General features: G+C 36.7%; 1 protein-coding gene and 1 non-coding gene across 2 annotated transcripts in view; one reads left to right on the top strand and one right to left on the bottom strand.

Annotated features, from left to right (window-relative positions):
• Nucleotides 1-24,348, top strand: part of GUCY1A1 (guanylate cyclase 1 soluble subunit alpha 1) — an 825,102-nt gene that overhangs the window by 153,520 nt on the left and 647,234 nt on the right. The window lies entirely within an intron of this gene.
• On the bottom strand, nucleotides 11,928-12,091 carry LOC126004739 (U1 spliceosomal RNA). The gene has a single exon (XR_007494000.1). It is a non-coding gene; the product is annotated as a U1 spliceosomal RNA (small nuclear RNA).

Here is a 24,348-nt window from a genome sequence, read left to right as displayed (position 1 = left end):
AGATGGAAAGCAAGATGTGGTGATGAGAACAATTCAGAAAACACTGATGTAATTACCAGCTGAAAAATCTTGTGAAACTAAACCTGTAAATTGGAAGCCTTGCATACTAATATGTTCATTATTTGACTTGACTCAACATACTACATGAACATAATCCCAAAGCCTTTACAAAAGGAAGTGTTTTAAATATTGACTGATAGTTGGGTATCAAAGTGAAAACCACTAACTGAGTGAAAGTTTGGGGAACCACAGTGTATGAAAAGTGTGAGAAAGTGGAAATAGTGAAGGAAAGAAGTAACAGATTATTGAGGGTGGGGAGGATAATAGTTTAAACTACCAATGGACTTTAATGAGGAAGAGGACTGAGTGAGGAGTCCAAGTGACAACCTTGTACTCTTGTGAATTTCTGGTCATACCAAGTTGTTCTGTGACCCTGGCAAAGTGGCCTCTCTTTTGATGGGAATCATTGTGAGAACTGGTGATTTAATGAAATGACATACCTGAAACTTTTCTTTAACACAATCTTCAATTAAACATAAAATAGCTGAGTTCATTGTTTCATTCGCCATGGAGGGCACAATAAAGTCAAGAATTCAAAAGATTAGAAACTTTTGTGTTCAATTAAAACCACTGTAGCTCTATTTAATGCTGGTGAAGGGATGGGTTCTGGAACATTTTATGAATGAAACTCAACTACCAACAACTTTTTAACTCTGTATCTCACAGGGACTTAATTAAAACAAAATAGTTCTGTTTATATAAAGTCTTTCTAACTGCCTTGATCACCTAAAATTAAAACAAAAAAATCAGACATCACAGTTTTCTCCCTATATATCTGTAATTATCAGTCAACAAATACTTGAACTCTTAAAGAAATAAAGAGATGTAAGATCAAATATTTAAAGTTAGAATCTCAAAAACAGATTAATCCTGATTAAGCCCAGGACATCCTGAAAACATTTATAAAACAAAATGTCAACATGATCAATGAACACATAAGCACTTACTCAAAATTTTTGCTAAAGTGCTTTAACAAACTGCATGTCTCTTCAGATACCAAAGCCTGGGTGGAACCCCCAAATATAAGTTTAATTTGTTAAGAAGTCATGAAAACTTATAAAACAACAATACATTCTAAATCCATCTCTCTAAATTTTGTATCTTTTAGGAGCCTCACTAGCTGGGATTCTAAAATTTGATACTTTACTCCATCTAATTAAGCTTTAAAGATCAAAATAAATCCATAAAATAATTATTTTTCCAAAACTGGTCTTGAATAAACCTGTGTAGTAATGGCAGTGGAAAAGTTAGGGCCAGGAATCTAAATCTAAATTTAAATCTAAATGTAAATTTAAATCTACCTCTAAAATAATACTTATTGGGGCTGGAGAAGTAGCATGGAGGTAAGGCGTTTGCCTTGAATGCAGAAGGACAGTGGTTCGAATTCTGTCATCTTATATGGTCCCCTGAACCGACCAGGAGCAATTTCTGAGCCGTAGAGACAGGAGTAACCCTGAGCTCTGCCAGGTGTGACCCCAAAATAAAAATAAATAAATAAATTAATTAATTAACACTTTTTTTCCCTGCCATTGAGGCAGTTCATTATGGGTGTTAGTATAAAAATTTTGATTCCTAAAAATTTGTTTTAAAATCCCTCTCCATGATGTTACATTCAATTCATATTAGCCCTTATGACCCTTAATTGCAGGGGTGAATAATATATATATATACAAATAATATATAATATGTAATAATATATATACAAAGCAGTAAATCCTTTTTGTGTGGTGTCAAGAAGGGATCCAGGCACTCAGACCTACAAGGCACTCAATGACAAAATCATAATCCATCCCCTAGATCAATGGTCCTCAAACTACGGCCTGCGGGCCACATACTGTATTTATTCCCATTTTGTTTCTTCACTTCTAAATAAGATATATGCAGTGTGCATAGAAATTTGTTCATAATTTTTGTTTTTACTATAATCTGGCCCTCCAACAGTCTGAAAGACAGTGAACTGGCCCCCTGTTTAAAAAGTTTGAGGACCCCTGCCCTAGATTGTTTTATTTATAAAATTACTTTGGTTTGGGCCATACTTAGTGGTGCTCAGGGCTTATTCCTGGCTTTGAGCTCAAGGATCATTCCTAGTGGACTCAGAATATATAGGGTATCGGGGATAGAATCTGGTTGTCCATGTTCAAAGCAAGAGCCCTGTCTACTGTGCTATAATTCCGGCTATCTCCTAGAGTAGTTTAAAGAATAAGAATCTAATTCTTTCTGTATACAAGCTCCAAATGGCAAGCACCACTATCATCTGACTGTCAAGAGTCAACAGTCTGAGATTTCTAAATATGAGGCAAGGTTAGAGAAAAATGCAGCAAAAAAAGCTCTAATTAAAATTAGGGTAAAAAATAAAAATTAGGGGAGGGGCCAGAAGATACCATGGAGGTAAGGTGTTTGACTTGCATGCAGAAGGTCGGGGTTCGAATTCCGGCATCCCATATGGTTCTCCGAGCCTGCCAGGAGCGATTTCTGAGCATAGAGCCAGGAGTAACCCCTGAGCGCTGCCAGGTGCGACCCCAAAACAAAAACAAAAGTAGGGGAAATGAGATGCATCCGTTTTGAAGGACCAATTAAGTTATATGTAAAACAAACAAAAAGGGAGATGATGAGAGATCAGAGGTAGATAAAGAGGAGTAGGAGGTAGATGGAGGAAGAAAATATTTAAAAGTGAGATGTTCAACATTCCCCATAACTTGGTAAAAACATGAAACCTATAGAGAGATACTCTTCTACCAGTATTGCTTATGAAACAGATCTCAAAGAAGGAAAATAAAACAATTAAATAACAAATCCAGTGGGCAAAATTGTCACTATATGAGGATATTCGACAAGAGTTATAGATGTTAAGGGAATACATCTGAGATATACAAAGGAGATATACGTGACACTTTTATGTTTTAGAAATAGTCAAGAGGGAGGGGGGTGTTTCCAAGACACCACTTTGGTCTGTGATTGGACAAGCGAAGAGTGCTTGGAGCCATGTCCTCCCCTTGTTGCCTGCTGAAGCTTCCGACTCCCTGAGAGGCTTTTGCTTCCTAATTGCTGGAAGTTGAAAGTTCAGCAGTCCCCGCCCAGCGCCTTGCAGGAACAAGGAAGCCTGGGGTCTCTTTTAAATTGCACCTCACTGGAACCCACTTGCTGGGACCCTGAGCAGGTGTCCAGGAATAACCCTGGAGATGGGGAGGAAGAAGAGAGAAGGCTGTGGGAAGCTTCCAAGGCTGCATCTTCAACTTATCTTGGCCAAAAAGCCTACAGCATAGAACCTTGCCGTGACATGTTTCCTGCTGAAGCTTCAGACTCCACCCAAAAATTACTGTGAAAGATATGTAATCCACCTTGGCTAAAAGAAAAATCATTAGTACAGAAAATGCCTAAATGTGGGGTAACAAGAGATGGGAGTGAGGGAGTAAAGGAATAAAACGAATATCGGGACGGCATTCAGATAATGACAAGCAGATGAAACACAATGATATCCATATATTTCTTATAATGTTCTGCATGGGGGCACTAGCCCCCACGTGGTTTCACAATGGACCAGTTTAATAAGGAAACTTCCCTGATAAGTCCTAATGCCAGAACCTATTGTGACCCATGTCCCGCACCCCTTCCTAGGCCTGGTTAAAGCAGCCTTTGCCATGGTGGAGGGCTGCCAAACGCCATGTTGGCAGGACCTCCCGGCTCGGCTGCCAGGAAGAAAAGAGATCCTTCCCGAGCCAGAAGGCCAGAAGGTCGCAGCCCCCGCCTCCAGACCCTCCCTTTGGAGCGGGGAGGGAAATGGGAAGAGCCTAGGAAAACCAATAAACTCCTCCAAGGGACCCACCTAACTGGCTTGCCCAGCCATGTGGCCAGGAAAAACCCTGGAGTACTGGAGGAAGGAGGTAGGGGGGTGCTGGGGTGACCCATGTCCCCCACCCCTTCCTAGGCCTGGGTAAAGCAGCCTTTGGCATGGTGGAGGGCTGCCAAACGCCCAGATGCACCAACAATATCTTGTGGCATGGCTTCTCTTTTGCATAGACACATTAAAATGGGAAAATAATACATATGCAAACAAGTTCTTATCTAATAGAGATGGGAACACAAGTTTGGTAATGTAATTAGGCCTTTTACCCTGAACATTGGCATAATGATTTGGCTCAGGCCTCAGAAGAATGGGCATCGTCCACACACACCTGAACAATGGATACCATCTATGGAAACAACCACAATTTTCTTTAACATTACCAGGATCCAAGCCTCTACCAGGGAAGACCTACCACTGCTTTGGCATTGACTTACTCCAAAGAGTGCTCCCAACACCCAGGTGACTCAGCAACAGTCTGCATGCAGGGCAGATCGCTATGCATTTAATGGTATGCTGAAACTAGAGGATGCTCCACATCAGCCTGACATTGATGAAAGAAATGCACAGAATCCAGTCTTTAAATATAAGAATCTGATACCAACAATAGCTAAAGTGTGAAAAAGTTTCACTGGTAACTTGAGAATGACTGGAGTAAGATGGAATGGTATGCCTGGAACCCAGATTCTGTCTTATGCCAATAAACTTCTGTGGTGAGGCCTTTTTGTAATCAGGCCAAGGAGTTTTTCTCCATTTTCCCCATTTTTCTGGACCTATGCAAACAACTGCGATTGCCACTATCACACCTTTACTATATTTTTTTACTCCTATCCTTTAAGAAAAAAAAATACAACTTACTGAAAAAAAAATAAAAGTGAGAAGTTTGGAAAGCATAAAGGAAAGCCGTATTCTACAAGTTCAATGTTTGTTATAGAGATAGTATTAACACCAACCTTTGCTTAGGGCTTCCATATGTTGCATATGTATTCAGCTTCACATATGCTGACTGTATCTTACCATGTTAGTGTTGTTTTTTAGGAGAGGAAATGGTGTAGAAAATTTACACAGGTGATAAAATAGCACTTAACCATTGTAAATACTGATTTTGTTAGCAGATAAAATAGATAAATATTTAGTATTTTTTGATCAGGACAAAACCAGTATTGATCCACTTCAGACATTAAATGGAAAGTTAATGTTACTAACATTTTTCATTAATGATGAATCCATCAGCATTAGACCTCTTAATAGTGAGTGCTAAAATGATGTGTGTGAGCATCTGTTTTAAAATCAAATTTGATTGGAATTTTAATGCAATTCTCTTTTATTTCCTAGACTCTGTCAGGTTTCTTCACAGAATAAACTTATATGTCATCATGTCTGCTTTTTTAAAGAGTACTTTGATGCTTGTGGATGGAGACAAAACTCATTTGAGCATGCTTCAGGAAGTTATCATGTAAAGCTGTTTGATTAGAATCATGTCAAAGACTGGAGTAAGGACCTCAATTTTTTTTTCTAACAGCTACCAGATGGTGTTTCTGGTTTCTGGCTCATGTATCATAATTTTAAAGTTCAGGTCATGAGGTTATACTTAGAGTAGAAAGTTATTGTAATTAAGGTGCAGTGTAAAAGACCTTTGAAACTTTTATTTAGTTTCTCAAACTACGGCCCGCAGGCCACATGCAGCCCACAGAAGAGTCTGATCCGGCCCGCCAGCAGTGAGCGTTGTTTGGTTGCCAAGATACCTACCAGCATATACACTCAGTGTCATGGTTTCTCAGGGATGACGTCAACCGCTTCCGCCCATGGCATGTTGTGTGCTGGGAGGGTGGGTGTGAGGGCGGTGTTGAGAGGGACACTGATGCACCTTTGCACCTGGCGCTTGGTGCTTGCGTTGCTAATGACGTCACTGGAGGGCGCTGGATGCCGCGTGGTGAGGAGTACCACATGTGGGTGACTATATGATGTAAAAAGGCGCCTGTTCCACCCCCAGGCAACGTGGTGTCTGTGTGCTGTGCCTGCCTGTCAGTGAGGTTTTCCTTCACTCCCTCCACTGCCAAAGGTCAGTCAAAAGTGCCATAGAAATAAATTTTTGCCAGATGGGGGGTTCTGCCCGATTGGGCTGTGGGTGACTCATATGAAAATTCCCCTTTGGGGGTGGTGAGGCCATTCAGTGCTGAAATCAAAGTTAGGGGTGGGCGTTGGTTGGGAGGTTAGGGGTTCGGTGCTGAATTGCCCATGTGGAAAATTAGGGGTTTGATGCTGAAGCATTTTAAAGGGGTTACATTGAAAATTTAATATGCATTTTGAAATTTCTTTTCAGTGTTCACATGCTGATTCTGAACATATCAATTTGGGCATTATATAGGGAGATATAACTGAACTATCAGGGACTGAGCTGGTCTGCTTAGAAAAGCCTGCAAGGGGTAAGTGTTCACATCAGGGACTAATGGGGGTTCATACACTGTGTGTATATATACACACATATTTGTATTTCACTAATATCAGTTTGGAATCCTTAGGAAATAATGATGTCAAGAAAAAGAAAAATTGACGGCGAGTGTAGGATATTCAAAGAACAGTGGACTTACGATTATTTTTTTATGCGGTACAAAGAAAAAGCTGTGTGTCTGATATGCCAGAATATAGTTGCTGTGTTCAAAGAATACAATTTGCGATGCCACTATCAAACTCAACATAAAGATAAATATGATTGTTTGGTTGGAGAAGTGAGAAAAGATAAAATATCACAACTGAAATATACACTGATGACTCAGCAAAATACTTTTGTGAAGCAGAAGCAGTTAAATACTTCCTCACTGTGGGCAAGTTTTCAAATTGCCAAGCTAATAGCGCGCAATGGCAAATCATTTGTGGAGGGAGAATTTGTTAAAGAATGCCTTATTTCTGTTGCCAAAGAGATGTGTCCAGAGAAGGCCAATTTATTTAGTACAGTGAGCCTTTCAGGAGTTACAATGACATGAAGGATTGAAGAAATGGGAGAAAATTTGCTGCACCATTTGCAAAACTCTGCAAAGAAACTTTGCTATTTTTCCTTGGCACTCGACGAAAGCAATGATGTTCGTGATTCTGCCCAACTTTTCATTTATATGCATGGGACAAATGAGTATTTTGAAGTCACAGAAGAGCTTGCTGCACTGCAAAGTATCAAAGGTACAACCACAGGAGTGGATATATTTGAAAAGGTCTGCCAAACTGTGAATCTTTTGGAGCTAGACTGGGTTAAACTAGTCAGTGTAACAACTGATGGTGCTCCTAGCATGGTGGGGTCTAAGAGAGGAGTAATTGCTCACATTACACAAGAGATGGACAAACATAACCATCCTTATCCAATTGCCGTACACTGCCTCATCCACCAACAAGTGCTGTGTTGTAAACCACTGAAGTGGGACTCTGTTATGAAAATTGTGGTACCTTGTGTTAATTACATTAGAACTCATGCACTAAACCACAGACAGTTTCAGGAATTTCTATCTGAGGTAAATGTTGCCCATGAAGATGTTCTGTACCACACAGAAGTCCATTGGCTGAGTAGAGGGAGAGTTTTGAAATGTTTCTATGACTTACTTCCACAGATTACAGCTTTTCTACTTTCAAAAAACCAAGAAGTACCAGAGCTCAATGATGCAGAATGGAAATGGCAACTTGCCTTTCTAACAGATATTACAGAGCTACTCAACATTTTCAATCTGCAACTTCAAGGCAAGGGGAAGCTCATCTGTGATATGGCATCGCATATGAAAGCATTAGAAGTAAAATTAGGCCTTCTCATCAGACAAGTACAGAAGGAAAACTTCAGTCTTCTCCCAACAACTCAAAACCTGTCAGCAAACAAACCATTGGTTGCATTCCCAAAGGAAACATGTCTGGCTTCACTAGAATTGTTGCAAAAGGAGTTTCAATTTAGATTCAAAGAGCTTCATTTCCATGAACAGGATATACAGCTTTTTCGTAACCCTTTTTTTGTTGAGATTGAAAATGTCCTTACAATTTACCAAATGGAACTGGCTGAACTGCAGAATTGTGACTTTCTGAAAGACGTATTTAAGTCAAATAACCTTTTGAATTTCTATGCATCTCTCCCCTCTGAGACATATCCAAATATCAGGAACCATGCACTCAAAATGGTAACCATCTTTGGTAGCACTTATGCCTGTGAACAGACTTTTTCAAGAATGAAACATCTGAAATCTCCAACCAGATCAAGATTAACTGATGCCCTCTTGCATCATCTGTTACAGCTGGCAGTGACAAATATGGAACCAGACATTGACCATCTCATTAGCCAAAAGCAGGCCCACAGTTCCCATTGAAATACTGGTGCGTGATCTGTTTATTTATAGATGGTTTTTATTTTATTTATATAAGATATGTGCAGTGTGAGTAGGAATTAGTAGCTCATATAGTCCGGCCCTCCAGCTCTCTAAGGGACTGTAATCCGGCCCCACTTTAAAAAGTTTGAAGACCCCTGCTCTAGAAGATACAGAAATGGATTGATAGATGTATAAATTATCATTGTGTTAGACAAGCAGATTTAAATCTGATAAGACAAATTTTTTCCTTTTTTATATTATGAATTGTATATTGTACAATTTTTGTTTTGTTTTCAAGGTAAAACTATAACAGCTAGATGTTAATTGGATCATAAGTGTCACTACAAAGATAGATAATGTGATTTTATGTCAATGGAAGAGTATATATATATGTATATATATATATATATATACATATATATATAGAGTATAACTTTTAATTCTAACTTGTATTTTTACTTTGGGAAGTATTATTATTAATGATGAGTCAGGATAGTGATAGTTTGTGGGACTTATCATTTATGTATTTAAGCAAGACTAGAAATTAATATTTTTAATTTAGTTTTATATATTTATCTTATACCTTTAAAATTTGACTTGAACTTTCTTTTGATGCAAATTGTTTTTTGTCTTACAGATTTAGAAGGTGAATGCAGTTCAATCTGCATTTTACTTTACATTTTAGGGGCACAAAATTTTATAGGACATTAGAGCACATGAACAGTTACTATAACTATTATGTGCATATCGTGCAAAATGTAAGAGTTTTGTTAAGGGCCCGGAGAGATAGCACAGCGGCGTTTGCCTTGCAAGCAGCCGATCCAGGACCAAAGGTGGTTGGTTCGAATCCCGGTGTCCCATATGGTCCCCCGTGCCTGCCAGGAGCTATTTCTGAGCAGACAGCCAGGAGTAACCCCTGAGCATCGCCGGGTGTGGCCCAAAAACCAAAAAAAAAAAAAAAAAAAAAAAGAGTTTTGTTAAAATAGTGAGCAGATTCAGAATTCAGACCAGAGTTTATTCTTGGAAAGAGGAGGGAAATGGAATTCAGACCCCAATTTAGCTGTATCATGTGTGTAATATTTTTAAATCTTTAAAGAACATCTGGGGTCTATCACACAGCAGATAGGATGGTTGCCTTGAAAACCACTGACCTGGGTTTGATTCCCATCATCCCATATGGTCTTCTGAGCCTGCCAACAGTATTTTCATAGTACAGAGCCAGGAGTAACCCCTGAGCATAGCCAGGTTTGGCCCAAAATCCCCCCTAAAAAGAAAAAAAATAATGAAAAAAATAACATCTAAGTAACAGCTAGGTATTTTTAAGTGTTAATTTTATTAGTGTGATAACCTTAAACTATGGTTTATGAGTCCACGAGTGGTTATTTATTCTATTTGAAACATGCCATATTTAAATAAAAGTGATGATTGCTTTTCAAAATATGGAGTACTATGAAGTTCTACTCTATTATTCCATACTATCACAACAGACTGATGAGTAATGATTCATGAAAACTGATTATAATTAAGTAGCTTTTGACAACTGAACTTGAACCAAAATCAAGTTTAAGAACCCGATGCTTTGGGGTCTTAATACACAAATCTTTGGGGGGGAAATGTATATTTTTAGCAGGTTACTCACTTTTTTTCAGATAAGTTTTTAATTATAAGTTAGCTAATTTTTTCAAATAGTGATTAAATTGATGATATTGATGTGTAAAGTTATTGTATATCACCACTAGCACAGTGATCAAGACCCTTCACCCTAATTCCTATGTTAACTCTGGTCCAACCTCCCTTCCCTTTCACTCAGATGTTTTTAAATAGACCTGCCCTGTGGTTTTAATATAAGACAAGTTAGTTTTGGTGTTGATGTAAAGCATATGCAAATTATTATATATATATAATTTTTAGTTGTTCTTACATATGTCAAGTCATGGAACCAAAAAGAAAAACAGCTACATGAACATATTACTAAATTTATGGACAATTGGACATGTTACCAAATTTAGAATATACCAAATTGAGTATGTCACCAATTTTAGAGCATTGAATTTTTTTAGGAAGTAAGATTCATAAGATTTAGTCAAGGAAAATGATTTTCTGTACCAAGTTTTTAGTAGCAAACTGGAAAGGTTGGTCACTTGACTAATAGGCATCATCTTAGTAAAGTGAGAATAAATGTAGTATTTTGCATTTGAGAATTGTGTATTGGTATGATTTGGTCCCTATGTGTCTTCTGGGTGTGGTTAATGGTAGTATTTCTGATTATATAACTACATCAGTAAAAGAGATTGTTTGAGAAAATGACTTCATTCAAATATGATCCAGCAATACCACTCCTTGGGATATGCCCCAGGACCATAAAAACACAATACTATAATGCCCTCTGCACTCCTATGCTCTTAGCAGCTCTATTTACAATAACCAGAATCTAGAATCAACTCAAATGCCTGATAAGAGATGAGTGGCTAAAGAAACTGTGGTACATCTATACAATGGAATACTATGCAGCTGTTAGAAAAAAATGAAGTCGCAAAATTTGCCTATATATGGATGGATATGGAGACTATTATGCTGAGTGAAATAAATGAGAAAGAGAGAGATAAACACAGAGTAGTCTCACTCATCTGTGGGATTTAAGAAAAATAAAAGACAGTATAATAATAATACCCAAAGACAATAGAGATAAAAGCCAAAAGGGCCAGCCCATGATATGAAGCTTACCACAAAGAGTGGTAAGTACAGTTAGAAAAATAAAAACAGTTACAACTACCATGGTAATGATAAAGAGAGAAATACATCCCTATCTGGAAGATGGACAGGAAATGGGAAAAGAGGGTAATTGGGGACATTGATGAAGGGAAATTTGAACTGATGAAGGATGGTGTGCATTTTATGGCTGAAACCCATTTATGAATATGTTTGTAACCATCGTGCTTAAATAAAGAAACTATATGATAAAAAATTCAGAAATGTGTCTGAGATAAATTAGGTTTTTAAAACTGTTTACATAATCATACTGCAAGCAAGATATAGGTCCAAATCAACCAGTTGATTTTCATCATTAAAGTTTTTGCAGCTATTCTTGGATTCAACCTCTACTAGCAATTAGGTTTACAGGATAACCAAGAAGCAAGTAAAAAATAATTAGCAGAAGGAGAAGAATATAAAAGCATTGTCACTAAGAAATCTAAGTGAGAGCAATGAACTAAGAGAACTGTTAGAAATTCAAAACAGGTATGACATTTTGTGTTTCTTAAATTAAGTAAAGGTCAAAAAATTTGATTAAACTCTTGGTGTCATAGCACTGGATATTTAATGGAGAGGTGGGGGAGAAAAAAGGAGAAATGACACAAAGTGTGGTAATGTGTTTAGGTCAGCTTGTTTTAGCAGCTTGCAAAATAAGAAAATGCAAATACTATAATTTGAATTTCATGTTTTGATTTATTAGACTAATAATATTTTAGTCAGTAAGAACACTATCAACTGATATATACAATCAAAATTCCATTAGCATTATACTGACCAGAGAGTTTGGTCAAGTAGGTATAAGGCAGTCTTTGTAATTAAATTGAGTACCTGCTAAATTGTTGTGATTTATTACACTTAAGCTTATCTTTCTTCAAGGACAAAGAAACAAAGAAAGGAGACCTTCAATTTTGAGAAAATGACAATTTTCTTTTTTTTTCCCCCAGGGGAAAGCGTGAATGCAGTCCCCCACTACCACAAATTATGCAGTCGAGTTTCCCAAATTTGGGAAAATCGCAGGGGTCAGCACACCCAGAGTGTAATGGGTGAGCCTCACCCTGAGGAAACCACCTTCGTGATCATGGTATCTCCCCTGCTATGTAAGTATAGAAAATGACTATTTTCTTAAAAAATAATATGGCGTAAATGTGTAGAAAAACAGCAAGTTGGAGGACAACTATTTCACAATTGTATTATTAGTACTTTGTTTTAAGAAAAAAATTGTTGATCACAGAATGTATTTGGTAAAGATAATGAAGCATTGCTTATTACAGCAAAGACATCTGGATCACTGTTGGAAATTGATTGTCAAATTGACTCTATGTAAAACAAAGATTCTAGGGACTAACCTTTGAAGTTAAATTGAATTTATTTAGCTATTCCAGCCTTGTCAAAAATAAGCATAAATTAGGGAATATGTGGGCTGCCAGGCAGCAGACGGAGGCTGCCAGGCAACGCCTGCGGAGCTGGAATAAAACTTTGGCCTTCATTCCACCTCATTTTCTTGGCCTTTAAAAAGAGAAACACAGGAGAACCTCAGCAAGGAGTCAAGTGGGCCCCTCTGATGTGAGCTTCAATTAATTCTGTGCAATTTTTCCTTCCATGACTAAGTTGTCTGTCCAAACGAGGGCTACATTCTGACCACGAGAGGACCATTAGAAAGTACAGAAGTGGGGCCAGAGAGATAGCTTGGAGGTAAGGCTTTTGTCTTGCATGCAGAAGGTCGATGGTTCAAATCCCAGCATCCCATATGGTCCCTTGAGCCTGCCAGGGCCGATTTCTGAGCATAGAGTCAGTAGTAACCCTTGAGTGCTGCCAGGTGTAACCCAAAAAACCAAAACCAAAACCAAAAACCAAAACCAAAAACAAAACCAAAAAACAAGAAAGTACAGAGGTTATTACTGGAAAGGTAGAAAAAGATTCAAGTGCAATAAATAATGGCAGCGCACAACCATTAAAAGAGAGAAAGACAGAGAGCGAGACAAAGAAACATAGAGAGAGAAAGAGATAGAAACAGAGAGACAGAGAAAGAGAGAGAGACACAAAGAGACGCACACACAGAGAATACGTGGATCTCGAAGATTCAGGTTAAAAGAACTTTCCTCATCCAAGTGCATTTAGAGACACGCTTGAAAAATTATTGTAAAAAGGAAGTTATAGAACAGTACATCACAATAGGTTTTAGATTCTAGAAAATTGAACTTCTTTGTCCTATAACCATTGTTTTTTTACCTTTCATCCTCATTTTTGAGAGTAACACAGTACTTTCAGCATGATTATATTGGAGTTCTTTTTTTTTAATTACCTTCTGTTAAGCATATAAAGATGTTAAACTTTGACACACCACAGATGGACCAACAAATTGTCCCAGTATTGACCACAGACTCAGATATGGGAAGGAGTCATAAAATCAGGTAGGACAAAGTAAAGTAGAGGAAAAAACAAAGGACTTTAAACTTAGGCTCCCCTTCCTTCTCTTCTACTTCCTCAGGCTTGCAATCTGAGGAATGGGGTCGATGTCCTGGGCTGTTTAAAGGAGGAGTTTTCATTGCATTTCAAAATAGAAATGGTAATAAGGATCATTGTATCCATTAATAACCCAGATGCTCCTTTTGAGTCTTGAGTAGGTCAGGCATAAAGGCTAAAAAAATTCTAGTCAAGAGTTTTCCAAATAAGAATAGAATAGGGGCTTCAGAGACAATGGGTGGCAACATATAAAAGGCATGCACAAATATAGTTCAATTCAGTTTAATGACCATCACATCTCCCAAGTTATATATTATTAGCAAGTCTTTTGGTCACAGCATTAGGATGGGCCTGACACATAGTTTTCTAATATAATTCCTATCATTTCAGATAAGTCCATTCCCTTCTTCATGCCTAAAGAATCCCTTTGAGTGTCTTTATCATGTATCATTATGTCATTATGCCCATTTGGCTTTGAGCAGGTTCTGGAGAGCAAGGCTAAGTCCTCCTCACCGCCCATAAAGTCTCCATAAAGGAGCTTATAAAATTACATCTAGTTGATAGATGCTTAGGGCTACTCTGGTCTGGTCTGTCATCCACAGTGATTCTTGAGAAATAGGCCTCTGATGGGTCCTGTGCTTCATTAATCTAAGAACTTATCTCTTATTTATGAGGTAGTGTTTCAACTTTTTTTTTAAATTAACGGGAGCAGAGTTGTAACCTGCTTGTGAGATGTGAGGTATGGTGATATAGAGAGTCTCATATTTCAGCCTGAACAACCACCCATTATTTGAGAATTAGATCTGGTTTTTAGGGTGGGAATATGGGGAAATTTCATTCCAATTGTCTATTGCTCAAGTAATGATATTTTTTTCTTTGACTCTCTAGTCCAGTACTATGGCTAAGCTGTAATTACTGAATTTAAATGGCCAGGGTCCATTTCTAGTTTCACAATTCAAGTATTTATGCCACCCTATGACATAATAACCATTTCTTACCCCAGATGTCAAATCAGGTGGCTCTTAACAGATCATCTCTTAGCTTGTGAAAATTAAATTAAATTACATTTGCCAAGTTTGAATTCTTTAAAAAACTATGTTCAGGGCCCAGAGTGATAATACAGTGGGTAGGACAATTGCCTTTCATGTAATAAAACCAGATTTGGTCCCAAGTATCCCATAAGTTCACACACAGACCACTGGGAGTGATTCCTGAGTGCAGAACCAGGCATAACCTCAAGCAAGGCAAGATATGGCCCCAAAACAAAAAAAGAACACCACCAACAAAACCTAATGTCTTTCTATTTGCTTTTGGCACTTCCAGGAGGAATACGTTTTGTTTTTACTTCTTCCTACAAATGTGAGGGCAGTTGGGTGATTGTTATTAAAAAATGTTAAGGCAGTTCTAAGCAAAGAGGGCATGGGGGTTGATAAAGAAGAGTTGAGAGAATCTGCCTGGAGAATTCACTGTTTGGACTGAGATCTGGAATCTCTATAGTTCTCCTTTTGGTTTTAGGATCTCAGGTCAGCTGGGGGATCGAGTTCACCTCTGAAGTTTTATTTTTTGGGGGGAGGTGAGGTTACTCCTGGCTTTGCACTCAGAAATCACTCCTGGCAGTCTTAGGAGACCATATAGGATACTGGGCAAGCTTGTGGGGGGTGAGGGGCACATAAGATGCAGAGATTGAACCTGAGTCTCTATTGATTGGCTGCGCTTAAGAAAAATGCCCCATTGATATTCTATATTTCTGGCCTCCACCTCTGAAATTTCAAAAGATATTCTTTAGGTAAATCTGGGGTAAGCATATGAATTTTTGTTTCTCAAATGTTCTCTGATGCATTTTGATGCCAAAATTTTATTTATACATTCAGAGTAGGTAGTATTAAGATAATTTGGCAATTGGTATTGATACAAAGGTGAGGTCCATATGTTAGTTACACACGTATGGTATCATATTTCTTATTATTCTTCCACACAGAAAAATTAAATTGTGATTTTTGACGGAGGGCACTTTGGGTTGCACCTGGTAGTACACAGAGATTATTTCTGACTCTTTGGAGTGATTGGGGACTCTTATGTGATGCTGGAGATTGTACTGAGTTTATTTGCATGCAAGGCAAGTGCCTTAACTCCTATATTATCTGTTCCTCCCAGAATTGTGATTTTTTTAATTAAGTTTGGTTTTGGCATCAGCTTATAAAGCTATCTTATAAAATAGCCTATACTGCAGGTCAAAGAGTAGAAGATAAGGAGATAAATTACATCTGCTGTGTTATTTCTTTTCTCTGCAATTTTGGTGTCAAAACTATATTATTTGATTGGCATGTACATTTGGGAAAGGAAATTATAAATTAATATTGGCGCAAACAGGAATATTTTCTTAGTACACATTCCACTGATACTGAGGTCATTCATTACCCACCTGCAATATTTACTGCTCTGAGAATTTGTTTTCTGCCTTCTGGCCTTTTAGTTAAAAGAGGGGAAAATTCAGACCTTTGAATATCAGCCAAACATGAGCTAAATGTAAAGCTGATGCTTTATTATATTTGTCCCTTAATAAATAAGTAAAAGAAATAAATCTAAATATTGCATTTAATAGGAGTAAAGAAATTTAGGAAAAATTTACCTTCACTATTTTTTTTATTACAACTTGAAAAAGTATCTTAAGTGAAAAGAGTCTAAGGAATTAGCTGAATGGAGTTTCAGCGCAGTAGAAAAGACTTAATTAGGTGTTTTCATTGATCTGGTCCTCAAGTAATCGCTCAACTATATATCAATTCTGCCAGCCTAGATGATGAAACAAAGCTTTGCATAACCTGATCAATTTTTGACCACCTTGAAACTTACTCTCCCTCTCAATTCTTTTCTAGAACATTTGTTTGCTGAAATAACTCAGTGGCAGTGGGCACCTCTTGCAGTATGTTTTTGGAAGGTGGCTTAACACCACCCATGGCCTCCTCACATTCTTTTTCTACAAAGCTAACTACTTCCATCTCTTGTCTACAGATCATCATTGTCACACCCACAGGAACTCACGCTGCTTGGCTCATTTCAAAAGGTTGACCCCCCTACACTAATTACTTTTGTCTAAACCCCTTGATAATTTACCTTAACTTTTATTTTAATCCTATTAAATGAAATTGTCTAGCCAATCTTTAACAGGAATGCTATTACTGCTTTCCATGCTACTATTTTACTATTATTATTATTATCCTGAATCATAAAGTAGCTATTACTTTCTCTTGAAAAGTATTAGGAAGGTGATTGCATGCTAGGGAGAAAACAAATTCAGTCGTTTGGCTAATGGTCATCAGTTACTAAGTAGAGTATATGGTAGGGGACTTATATGAGTTTGCATTTTATGCCTTTGCTAGGATAATGCCATTTATATTTGGTGATAGTATGTTTTTGGTTTGAGAGATGGATGTTAATTCTGTCTTTCTACTAGCTTACTAATTCCAATAAATTTAGTTACATAGTCACCTTTTTTGGGGTGACTGAAATATGAGGGGTGTGTATGATATGTCCTTTTATCCTGGTAGGAATAAATGCAATGAGTGCTAAGCAAAAAATGGAAAGGGAATTGAACAGCTGCACTTCTATGGAACAGCAGTGGGATGCTGGAAGCTTGTGTGGTTCTAGCTCAGGATGACAACTTGGTTACTTCTTACTGTGATCCATGATCCTCTGTTGAAAATCAGCTGCAGTGTGTTTACCTCCACCATAAAAATTGGCAATGCTGCTCATACTATTCTAAGATTTTCCTTTGCTGGGAGCCTGTGATAATGGTGCTGTCAGGTGCACTGCCTTGAAGGATTTTGGGGGAGACTCCTTTCCCTCTTCCAGCTCCAGCTATTCCTTGACTGTGACTAGCTCCCTTCAATATCTGCTCCATGACTATGTTACCCTCATGTCTTCTATCTCAAAACCTAACTTTTTCTCTCATGATGGTACATGTGCCTAAGGTTAGGGTTCACACTGATCCAAATCCAGGCTATTTTTCTCCTCTCAAGAAGTTTAACATACATCACTTGCTAGAGTGATTTAAATCACATAATTTGTTATATAAAGTGACACTTCTTTTGCAATAGAAGAGGACACCTACAATATAAGGTTGTGGGTGCTAAAACATGGACTTCAATATAACCCAGTACATGATTAAAATATTTTTGTCTTTTATTTAAAAAGAGTGCTGGTTTACTTGCATACCTCAGATCCTGTGTGAAATAAAAATGTTGAACTGGTGTGTCACAGGAAGCAAGCCCTCAGAGCAAATGCCACCAAGAGATTACTAGTGTGGTGAGAGCAGAATGTACTAGTTGAATGTCCTCTCTAGAGAATATCATTAGCATTTGAGAGAGAAAGTACAGTTGATTATGTTACTAATATGTTAAATGAAATTTTCACTGTTCATAATAGTAAATGCATTGATAATAAAATGACACAAAATGAACATTATAAGAATGTTTTAGTTTCATGTAGGGACTTTTCTAATTAGGAACTGTCCTAAATTAATAATGTCCTAAATTCAATGGACTTCAATAGAACTGTTATTGTAGTTTTCTTAGATTTTCAGTCTTTTTAAGTTTCATCATATATGTGGTCTCATATAAAAGTGTGATATTTCTAAGGAGAGCATAATGAATAAGGCTGACCCTGATTCTATCCCCAGCACTGCATGTGTTCTGCTTAGGATCTCCAGGAGTGATCCTGAAGTACAGATCCTAAGCATGGCCTGGTACCAAAAATGAGTGTTTCAATGATAATATTTATGAACATAGTTCCATTCTTGATTAATAATCCATACCAGAATGGAAACAGGAAATGTTTACTCATTTGGTTGAGTATTTAATTAAGAAATGAAATTCTGGAGATGATACCAATTCACTCAATACTTAAATTGATAGTAGATAGAGTATTTGTGACAGCTAGTCTAGGTTGCCAAGACTGCCTGTAATTAAAATTTTTCCCCTACTAATTATTTTAGTGGAGTTAAAAAATTATGTGTAACTGTAAAAAACCTGTGTAACTGTAAAAAATGTGCTTTTTAATGTAATTAAAAAAATTAATGTGTAACTTTTTGTCATAGACTTAGCAATAATTTCCAGTACAGCTGGAATTCTACCAATTTGCAACAAGTTTTATGGCTGTTCTCAATTATTTCTTTGCCTAACTAAAGTTGCTGTCTTTAAGGTGAATTGTTTCTTAAAAGCAGACTCCCTTTGCATGGAACCTATATTGATGTCTGAATATGCCCATGCTTTCAACTTCTTTCCAGATTTACTTGTTGGTTTTAAGGCATGATGTTAAATATATTTTTTAGGAAACTGGCTATTAACCTAGGATGCATTACAATTACTTGAGAAATTATCTTTGACTGACCAGTGATCCTTTTGTTTTGTTTTTCTTTTGGGGGCCAGAGTTGGTGTTGCTCAGGGCTTGCTGTTGCCTCTGTGCTCAGGTATGATGTGCTCAAGCGATCATATGTGATTCTAGGGATCAAATCCAGGCTGGCCATGTACAAGACACTATGTTCCTTCAACCCCTTAACAGTCATCCCAAATGTCCTTACTGTCATCCTATTACTATAAGATAGAGACTATCTGCTTAAACAAAATAAGCTTTTATTTGATACTTGCTCCAAGTTGTCAAGGTCTTTGAACGACTTACTAGAGAAGAGGATAGTACATTTAAGAGTCATGAAATTGAACATAGTAGCCTCAATTATGCCTGACTTTGACTTATTCAAAATCAATTTGTAAGTATCTTTATTGAGCTATTTCTTATTCCAGCTTTGAACATATCTTTTTAATAACTGAATTACTTATTAGTATATCCAAAGGATGATACTGAGGAGACAGAGAAAGTTCAATGAAGCTTCAAATGTAAACTTTTAGAAAAAGCTAAAAAAATGAAACAATGGAATCTATACTATTTATAGGAATGGTAATTTATGAGAAATGTAAAGAATTGTAGGAAATTTGCTTTTTCTTTATTTTTGTTTTTGATTTTTTAAGTCAGAGGTTCTCAGAGGCTACACCTAGCTCTCATGGCTACACTCTTGGCAGTGCATAAGTTACACTGTTGTCAGTGCTCAGAGGACAATATTCAGTGTCAGTTCACATGTGTTCCAAGATTCAAGCCAGGATTGAGACAGCTACAATCACAGAAAAAGCCTTACCCTTTGTTCTATCTTTCAGGGTTCTGATTGCATTTTATTTATTTATCTTCCACATCCCATAGTGCTGAAGGCTTGCTCCTAATTTTGGGGTCATTCTTGGCAGTTCTCAGGAGACCATATGCGATGCGTGGGATCCAACTATGGTCCATGCAAGGCAAATACTATAATCCCTGTACTATCTTTTGAGGCCTAACTGTAAGGAATTTGCGAGCTATATATGCAAAACAAAACAAAACAAAACAAAAAAAACTCATGATTGAACCCAGCAGTGTTAATTTTTACACCCATATTAATAACAAAATTAAAAACCCTGACACTCATTGGAGAGCATTTTGTCTTGCACAAGTGAGGCCTGGCCCTGAGCACTGGTGGGGAGCACCCACTAATCTCCCAGCCCCTCAATAAACAGAAAAAAATACCCAACAACTTTGAATCAGCACATTTAAATTTCACACATAACAGACTTCTTGATATACATAATATGGAATCTACATAATTTTCTCTCCATTTTTGTCTCATCTGGATGAATATTTTTATGTTTATTTGTACATTATTAGTGTAGAGCATTTCTACTTATTGTGATCATAAAGCCTAAAAATTAACATTAATTCCTTCTTTCTGTGTCTTTTCTATCAGCTGTTATGAAAGTTCTGTAAGGTTAGGCTGTGCATTTCTTATCTATCACTGCTTTCTGTATATCTAAGGATGCTTTTAATATCTTAAATGTGTCAAAAGAATAAGATTTCTAGAGTATATATATATATATATTGGCTGGGCTTATGGTTGCATAGTTCCTTTTAGAGAAAGACTCACTGAGGCTCTAGCCTCTGTTTTTCTTTTAAAATATTCTATGTTTATGAGTTATTGTCACTTAATAATCAATACAACTAGTTGCATTTAACTTTGTAATGAAGCAGTCTGAGACTCAGTTATTAACCTTCTTGCACATAAATTGATTTCTCTGTCTTTAATATGTATTCATTTTGTTGTTTTGAGTTGCAGTTGGCAGTGCTCAGGGCTACTTCTGGTAGGGTGCAAGAGACTATGGGGTGCCTGGGATCAAACTCAGGTCTCCCAAATATATAAAGCATGCATTAGTTGGGCTATCTGAACTAGTTGAGCTATCTCTCTGGCTTCTTGCTAGGATATTATTTGGGATAAAAATGATCAAAAATTGGGGCCAGAGAGATAGCACATTGGTGTTTGCCTTGCAGGCAGCCGATCCAGGACCTAAGGTGGTTGGTTCAAATCCCATGTGGTCCCCCATGCCTGCCGGGAGCTATTTCTGAGCAGATAGCCAGGAGTAACCCCTGAGCACTGCTGCGTGAGCCCCCCCCCCCAAAAAAAATCAAAAATTGTATTGTCTAAAAGTTATCCAGTTGAGCTATCTTTCTGGCTTCTTCCTGGATATTACTAATTATTTATTCTAAAAATTATCATGACTATTTTTTCAGGGTTGGTTGGTTTTTCTGTTTGTTTGGTTTTATTTATTTTTTATTGTTTTTATTTTTTGATTTTTGGTTCACACCCAGCAACGCTCAGGGATTACTCCTGGCTCTATGCTCAGAAATCGCTCCAGGCAGGCTCGGGGGATCATCTGGGATGTTGGATTCGAACCACCGTCCTTCTACATTTAAGGCAAATGTCCTACCTCCGTGCTATCTCTCCGGCCCCTGAGGTTGGTTGTTTTGTGTCATAGTTTCATCAAAAATAGATTGTTTGGGGGTCGGAACTATAGCACAGTGTGCCTTGCCCGCAGCTGACCCAGGACGGACTGGGTTCTATCCCAGGGGTCCCATATGTTCTGACGACCCAGGAGTGATTTCTGAGAGCATAGCCACTCCTGAGCGCCATCGGGTGTGAACAAAAAAAAAAACTATATATATATATATTGTTTGTGGGGCCAGGAATGTTGCTCAGCAGAAGAACAGAGGCATTTTGAGTCCTGGGTATAGATAGTCTCTCCCACTAAATAAGAAATAGCTTGATTGTAGACTCAGACATTCGTTTCTTTTCTATATTATATATTTTTTTATCTCTTTTTCTTTTGAAATATTATTTATTTACATTATCTTTTTATCACTTTTTCCTTTTGGATACCACGTATGTTATATTTTTGTCATTTTTTACCTGTTAATATATGGATTCTTTCTATAATCTTATATATTATAAGATATAATTGATATATATTATATCAATCTTATAATTTATTCTTTTACTCAGATTGTTGTAGTTATTTTTTCTGAGACATGTCTTTATCATAAACCCTTTTGTAATTTTTTCAAATTAAATACTTAACAAAATATAAAATTTCCAGATTTTTAAAATATAATATTTTGTGTGAAAAAGAATTATATAGCAAAAGAAAACAGAAATGGCTTCAGATATTTAAATTATATTAGTTTTAAATATTTTTATTATTCTCAAAAAATAATACTAAAATCTTTGACAAATAATAGAGTGTAACAAACAGATAGAAAAAAAACACAAAGTCAAAACAAAATTTCTAGACTTTCAAAGATGGTAACTAAAGTTATAAACGCACTAGATTAGTATAAAAGCAGGTTAGACATAGTTGATAAGAGCCATAATGAACTGGAAGATATGTCAAAAGATGAAAATGCAAGATCAAATACTGAGACCATAATGATGGAAAATACACGAAGAGATAGAAACATAGACAATAAAACTAAAATATTTTTAAAGGAGAGAGGAATCAAATGCAACAGAAGCAATATTTAAAAAAAATAATAACTGTGAATGTTCCCAAACGGATGAATCACATCAAACTGCAGGTGCATGAGGTTCTCCAAAACACAAACCAAATAATGAAAAGAATTATATACTTTCCATGTCAAAATAGAACAGCTGGGGATGAGGGAGAGAAAAATCTTAAAAGGAGGCTGGGATCAGGGAATTGAAGGTAACACTGATTTCTTCCAAAGAAGCAAGATTTCACATAACTGACAGCTGACTTCTCAGAAACCAGAAACAGTAGAAACCATAAAGAATAGAGAAGGTGTCACTGTATTAATAGAACTGCTAGTAAATGCCATAAATTCAACCAATAGATATTTGAAAGTGCAATAAGATCAGTTTTAGATGAACAAGAAAAGTGTTTCTTCAATGAATTGGTATTATAATAAATTCTGAAGAATGTTGTCTGGGAAATTATTGATTCATAAAAAAGTGAAAAAAATAACTACTTTGAGAAATATAAATTATAATAGGATATATGACTGTATAATGAGGTGTAAAATTCATTACATATTAAATTTATTAATGTTTAAAAATAAAAGCATAAAATATAAAAGTATAAATTATAAGTATAAAAGTATAAAAGATACATTTTAGAGCAGAAAATTAAACTTTTAGTCTGCAAAGGATATGATGTTTACTCAGAAAACTAGAAAATAGTAGGAAAAACATATATATGAAGGTCATCATTTGAACTATGAACAGAAAGATTAAATGAGTGACTATAAAGAAATTGATGAGGAAGAACAGGAACTGTGGCACTTGCACCAGGGGTGCAGACACTTTCCTTGCATCCTGCTAACCCCAGTTAGAATTTCAGCATCATAGATGATCTCTTGACTACTGTGGGTGGGAGTGGGTTTATTTATTCTAGAGAACAGAGGCATGAATAGCTCTTGAACACTGTCAGGGTCTGAACCAACATTCCTCTCCAACTACCAGCAAAAATGAATAAAGTTCTTTTGTACTAGAGGTATCTCTGTGAAGTTATTTATTTTCTAATATAATTTTATGTTAAATAAAATTTAGGCTACGAAACAAAGATGTTCATAACCATAATAAATCCTCTCTGCTTATCAAGAAAAATATTTTATACTAGCCATGAAATCAGAATTTTTAAAAATTTAGAAAGCATGAATTTCAGAACCTTTTTATTTATTTATTTATTTATTTATTTATTTATTTATTTATTTATTTATTTAGGTTTTTGGGTCACACCAGGCAGTGCTCAGGGGTTATTCCTGGCTCCAGGCTCAGAAATTGCTCCTGGCAGGCACGGGGGACCATATGGGATGCCGGGATGACCTCCTGCATGAAAGGCAAACGCTTTACCTCCATGCTATCTCTCCGGCCCCCGAGAACCTTTTTAATTAAATAGGAAACTTAATAAATTGAATCATCAAGTGTATTTTCTAGATACAGATAAAAGACCTGATGCATTATTTTAATTTTTATCTAAAAGCAGTTTTTCCTATTATTTTATTTAAGCACAATTATTACAAAATCATTCATGATTGAGTTTCTGTCATAGGATGCACTCCACCCTTTACCAGTGCACTTCTTGCCACCAATGTCCCCAGTTTCCTCCCAGCCACCAACACTTACCTGTGTCTGGGACAGGCAATTTGCTTACCTGTCTCTCCCCTTTTCCTTTTTGACACTGTAGTTTGCACTATTATTAATAAAGAGGTATCATGTATATCACTTTATCCCCCTTACAACTCTTAGTTCTTGTCTAGAGTGATCAGGTCCAACTACCATTGTCACAGTGGACCTTTATCTACCCTAACTGGATTCATCCTCTTTGTGACAAAGTTCCTACCATGAATTTATCATCCTGGTTCTCATCTCTTTTGTTTCTGGATATTATTAACATACTATCTTTTATTTCTTATGCAAATGAGTGAGATTATTCTATATGAATTATTCTGACTCATTTCACTTAGCATAATAATCTC

This window comes from Suncus etruscus, chromosome 3 (assembly GCF_024139225.1).
Source record: "Suncus etruscus isolate mSunEtr1 chromosome 3, mSunEtr1.pri.cur, whole genome shotgun sequence".
NCBI classification, from domain to species: domain Eukaryota; kingdom Metazoa; phylum Chordata; class Mammalia; order Eulipotyphla; family Soricidae; genus Suncus; species Suncus etruscus.
This window is presented reverse-complemented; position numbering and strand designations above follow the sequence as displayed.